The sequence below is a fragment of the Nicotiana tomentosiformis genome, chromosome 5 (genome assembly GCF_000390325.3).
Source record: "Nicotiana tomentosiformis chromosome 5, ASM39032v3, whole genome shotgun sequence".
In the NCBI taxonomy this organism is placed as follows: Eukaryota; Viridiplantae; Streptophyta; class Magnoliopsida; order Solanales; family Solanaceae; genus Nicotiana; species Nicotiana tomentosiformis.
Window position 1 is genome coordinate 124,960,926 of NC_090816.1, and position 6,000 is coordinate 124,966,925.

The window sequence follows — 6,000 nt, forward strand, 5'->3', positions numbered from 1 at the left end:
TATCTAGAGTTTTGATAAAACCTTTTGTAGGATTAATTCTTGTTATGTTTCTATATAATTGAGTCGTTGGATTTCTCTACTTATTCAACTACGTGTTTATTGTTGTTGATTGAATATCCATCAAGTGACTGTGCCTATTTAGTATGTATTGCTTGCAAAAGGGTACATATTTAGGTAGTTGTTGAATAACATCACTCCTGACGTATGTGAGGAATCAATACGAAGGGTTTAAAGGTGAGAATAGGAATAACGAAACCTTGGTGCGATCTTAGTAAGCAGTAAACTAGTACCAACTAGCGTAGTTTGGAAGAATATATCTAGTAAATTGTGGTAGTTGCTCGGAAGAGAATTATGACACCCGAAGTACTCACGATCGGTAGAAAATACTTAGGCAAAATTATAGAAGGCATAGCGGGAAAGATTCCAACAATTGGAAAAATCATAACTCTAGACCTCCTTAGTCTTGTCTCAAATTTCATCCTTGTTAGTTGATAATTTTATTGCTTTATAATAGTTGTTAGTTAATTAGTTAGAAATAAATATTATAATCTGTATAATTAGGAAATTATTTGGACTTGTGTTTTTTAGCAATATTGAACAGCTGTAGCTAAACCTTAGTTCTCTATGAGATTCAACTCCGAACTTGTAAACCGGATTATATCTGTAATGACTGCTTAGTCCTTTTTATAAGGTATAGTTGGGCGTGATCAAATTTTGGCGCCGTTGCCGGAAAAGCTAACGGTATATCTGTAGGTGTACATATTGCTAGATTTCAAGTTTGAACTTTGTTTTATTTTATTTGTTTTGTTTTATTTTTTATTTTATTTTATTTTATTCTACTTGTTGATTTGATAAACATGACATCTTGGAATTATAGGAGTTTAGGTGTTGGTAATTCTACTATTGATCCTTATGCATATTGTGGAGAAAACTACCCATTGCAAAATTATCAAAATATTTCCGAGAGCGAGTTATGTGCACCAACTCAATCTTATGTGTGGAATGTGTGTGATATGTGTGGTGGTCAAGATGGTCACTTTCATGGTTGTGCTTATATTTCTTATCTTCCCCTAACCCCTTACTTTGATGGTTCTTCTTTTTCTTGTGAAGTTAATAGGAACAAAGAATCCATGGATGATGACCTGAAAGAGATCAAGGATATGCTAAGGTGCCTTGTGGAACAAGATAATGAGAAACAATTGCACATACAAAGGCAAGATGTTGCTATTCGCAACCTGGAGGCACAAGTGAGTCAACTAGTTGAAGCATTTAATGCTCAACAAGCAAATATTGTAGCCAAGAAGAGCATGGATTAGATGCTGAAATTGAGGTGCACATGGAGGAGGTCAAAGTAGAAAACAAACAATCTAACCAACTAGAATTTGAAGATGTCGATATTGAAGAAGTAATACTAGAGTCAACCAGAGACGTTGGAGATACAAATTTAGTTGACTCTAGTGTGATTGGTGTTGAGGAGGTTAAAAATCTTGAAGTTTATGTATTTGAGCGCGTTGGACCTCATTCCAAACACTTCTCTACATTATGTTCAGATGGTGAAATGGAAATTGATCTGTATGAGCCAATGCAAGAGTCAAAGGAAGAGGTAGATGAGCTCTATATTCTGAAATTTTCAAGGCCGTCTAGGCAAAATGATACCCCTCAGTTGAAAGCCAAAAAGTGCATAAAGAATCATTTAATTTTTGGATCGCAACAATTTGTATCGCTCCAAGAGCATGATCATAGAGTATAATAAAAAATTAGGGTCCAATTCATAAGTTCAAGGTGGAGGCAAAAAGTAGTTCAAGTCGTGTTGCGACGTTAAATCAGGCGCTTGTTGGGAGGTAACTCATCTTTACTGCTTTTTTTATTTTTATAATTATTTTTATCTTATTATTGTTGTAGTGTTTATTTTTGTTTTGTAAGATTATAAGCATATGAGGCAAAGTCATTGGAAGAGTGCAAAAGCGAGTTAGATGGTGAGAACTAAGTGTGGGGTGCCCACACAAAAGACCATGCTTGGGAGAAGTCTGAGTATCCATGAGCCGCTATTGCATCGGCCTTTGGCCTTTCAGGAAATTTCTTGTCCACCCTCGTTATTGTTTTGCTTTATTTGTGCATTGGGGACACTGCACTCTTTTAAATGTGGGGTGAGAGAATTCTCTAGATAATTAGTAGTAGTATGTTAGAAAAATGTTAACTTCTTATTTTTGTTTTCGTAGTTGTGTAGTATGTTAGTAGCTCCTAAGAAAAAAATGAAAAAAAAAGTAGAAAAATTGGACTTTTCCCGACGATGGATCGTCTAGACAATTTTCTTGAGGGGTTTAAGTCTAAAGAAAAAGGACAAAAAGATTTTCGTTGTAGGTAGTGTAGTAATTTCCCCTTGGTTTTTCTTTGTGCCGCAGTTCTTTTTCAAGGATTTTATTTGAACCGGGTATAGTTAGTTTTTTTTTAGGAGTAGGAGCCACTGTGAGATGAATTGAATTGAAACAATATCTCTTGACTTTGTTATGCCTTGAGAATAGTGAGTACTTTGGTTGTGACACTTAGGGTCAGTTTTTAACTTTTGTATAAGTACCTTAAATCGTATGATCTTAACTTTGCTTAACTGCTCTAACTAGAGTGTCTTGATGAGTCCAATCCTGAGTGAGTTATGTGCCGTGTGTGTGTGAGGTTTGTGTGTTATTCTGTGCATTGCATTTGATGTTTAGAACTTGCCTCGTGTGTTTGCGAAGCGAAGTAGTAGTTTTGTTCAATCTTGAAAGTGATATAGGCGTTCTTTGTTGAGCCAGATATATATATATATATGTTTTACCCGCCTAATTGTTATGTATCGTAGTTAACCTCTTTGAGCCTGTAATCATATTTCTTTGGTAACCACATTACAAGCCTTACCCCTTTGTTTGAATTAACTATCTATTTAAACCTTTTCACCGCTCACGAGCACTTGAATTGTTATGAACTTTGTAAGAGTTAAAGTGTGGAGTGGTTGGTTTGGCTTTTGAGTGGAACTAATTAAATAAGAAAAAATGTGCACTGTTTTGAAAAAAATAAAAACCACTTGAATTGAAAAAGAAAGAAAGGAAAAAAAATAGTTGTATTGTTATGATAAAATGTTCCTTGATAGTGGTGACTCTTGATGTAATTGTGCTTAAAGAAGTATGGAGTTAATATACATTGATGTGAATGTGGAGTTATGGTTTGACATAAGTGTGAGATTTAAATATTAAGGTGTATGTATTAAAGTGCTTAGGGAGGTGTAGGCACTCTTATATCAAAATGTATCCTACCCGACCCGCAACCTACATTACAACCAATTAAAATCTTACTTGATCCTAGACTGAATGAGCTTGATTAGTAGAGTAGTACACTACAGGCAAGCCTATGGTGCATCTTTTGTGGCATATGAATGTTATTTCTCAGAGTGAGTGAATTTTTTCTATCTTGAGTTCCTAATTGTTCTTAAATTTTATTGTGTGTGGAACTACTCTTTTTTGTTGTATGAGGGCACTTGATTCACGAAGGAAAGGTAATGTCATTGACCTCTATGTTAGAGTAAGTGAGTGAGTTGTGAATAATGCATGGTACTTGCAAGTCAAATCTTGAGGTGAAGATGTTACACCCTTGTACTTAGTCTATTTTAAAGATTCTTGGTATGATGAGTTAGAAGAATTGTTCAAAAAGGTCGTGTCTGTATAAAGTGTAGTTTGATTGCTCGAGAACGAGCAATGTTTAAGTGTGGGGGTAATGATGTTTGGCTATAATTTTATATTTTTAGTGCATTACTTACCTTACATTTTGGGACTTTAATGCTAAACTATACTATATTTGTGCTTAATTGAGTTTATTTTATGTGTAGGTACGTTGGAGATGAATTTTGAACAAAGTGACGAATTTGGAGTACATGGTGAATTAATTGTAAATGGTGTCTTTATGATGAAGGACCAAAATTATTCAATGTAGAAAAGAAACAATGCAAAGGAGTTGGAAAGGAAAGACAAAAACGTGACTTGAAAAAGTTAAGCAGCAAATCAATTGGAAACAAAGTGAGGCGTCAAAATTCAGCCGCCATATGCGACGTGAGAGAAATTCCTCGCGTTAGGCTTCGCGACGCGAGGTCTAGCGGCGCGGGCTGCTTCGCGCGGCGACGCATGGTCCGGGTTTCAAGTTATTTTGTCTCCTATTTGATTTTGGACTTGGTTATTTCATTTATGTCGTTTCCCTGCACATATAAATAGTCATTAAACACTATTTTTGGGGGGGATTTGACTTAAGGAGGCAAGAACACACTAGGAACAAGGCGAGGAATTCTTCTACTAGTTTTTCACTTATGTTTTCCTATTTCCTATCACGACCCAAACTAACCTCTATCGTGATGGCGCCTATCGTGGAACTAGGCAAGCCGACTCATTTTCAAAACAAACCGATATTTTCATTTCAAAGAAAATTTCAAGGTTATTTAACATAAAACCTCCATTTAAAGAGTTCAAATAAAAGAAAACCAGAAGTGCGGAAAAGAAAAGCCCGACATCGGGGTGCCACTAGTCATGAGCATCAACTACAATCTCTCTAACAATATCAAGGCTAACTCAGCCTCAAAAATAGCTAAATACAACTAGAGGAAGATAAGAGGTAGAAGAGCAGGGGTTGCGATCACCAAAAAACTACCTTTACTATCTCCAAGAGAAACCTGCAACCAGAACACTCAATAACCACTACCGTATCTAGCTACACTTGAATCTACACACAAGGTGCAGAGAGTAACGTGAGTACGCCAACTCAGTAAGTAACAACAATAAATAAAGACTGAGCAGTAGTGACGAGCAATAAAGCATATAACGTTCATATCATGAAATCTCAATAAAGTACAACATGCTTTAAAAATCAGTGTTTGAATCGAATCATCTCGTTTAAACCCAGTTCCAGTAAGAATCATTTAAAGATAATTTTTTCAACAGTTTTTCAAACAAAGGCTAAATGCAAAGGTGAGAAAAAAATGATGAAATCATAAACAACCCCTTGGGAAATACATCACTCATATACAGCCCCTCGGGCAAATCTCACAGTCACTTGTGCCACTCGGGCATACTTCACAATCACTCTTGCCACTCGGGCATACCTCACAATCACTCATGCCTCCCAGCCACTAAGCACTCGGCACTCACTAGGTACCTGTGCTCACTGGGGTGTGTACAGACTCCGGAGGGGCTCCTTCAGCCCAAGCGCTATAATGTGCACGGACAACTCACGTGCTATAATAATAAAGTATGCTACAGGCGGGCAACCCCGATCCACACTCATCCTCACAAATCAGGCCCTCGGCCTCACTCAGTCATAAACCTCTCAAGCCACTCGGGCATTTCAGTAAAATAAGGCATTCAGCCCAAAATAATATTTATATGCATCAAAATAGAGTCATAAAACTGAGTTATGCGGTAAACAAGTATAAACATGACTGAGTATAGATTTTCAATCGAAAACAGTGAGAGGATGATAAGAAACAACCCCTAAGGGTCAAAATAGCATTGGCGCAAGGCCCAAACATGGCATTCAACTCAATTTACAGAAATTCTTTCTAAAACATATAAGTATCAAATGGTTTCAACAAAGTATGCAACTTTACAGTTGCTACGGGACGGACCAAGTCACAATTCCCCAACAATGCATGCCACACGTCCGTCACTTAGCATGTGCATCACTTCAAAATAGTAGAATGATAATAAATTCGGGGTTTCATACCCTCAGGACTAGATTTACAATCGTTACTTACCTCAAACCGCGAAATTCTTATTCTGCAAGGTCCTTTCCTCGTGAATTGGTCTCCAAACGCCTCGAACCTGGTCATAAATAATTTGTTTCAGTCAATAAAATTCATTGGAATTAATTCCACAAGATAATAATGATTTTCCATAAAAATCCGAAAATTAGCTCAAAAATTGCCCATGGGGCCCACGTCTCGGAATTCGACAAAAGTTACAAAATCCGAAAACTCATTCAACCACG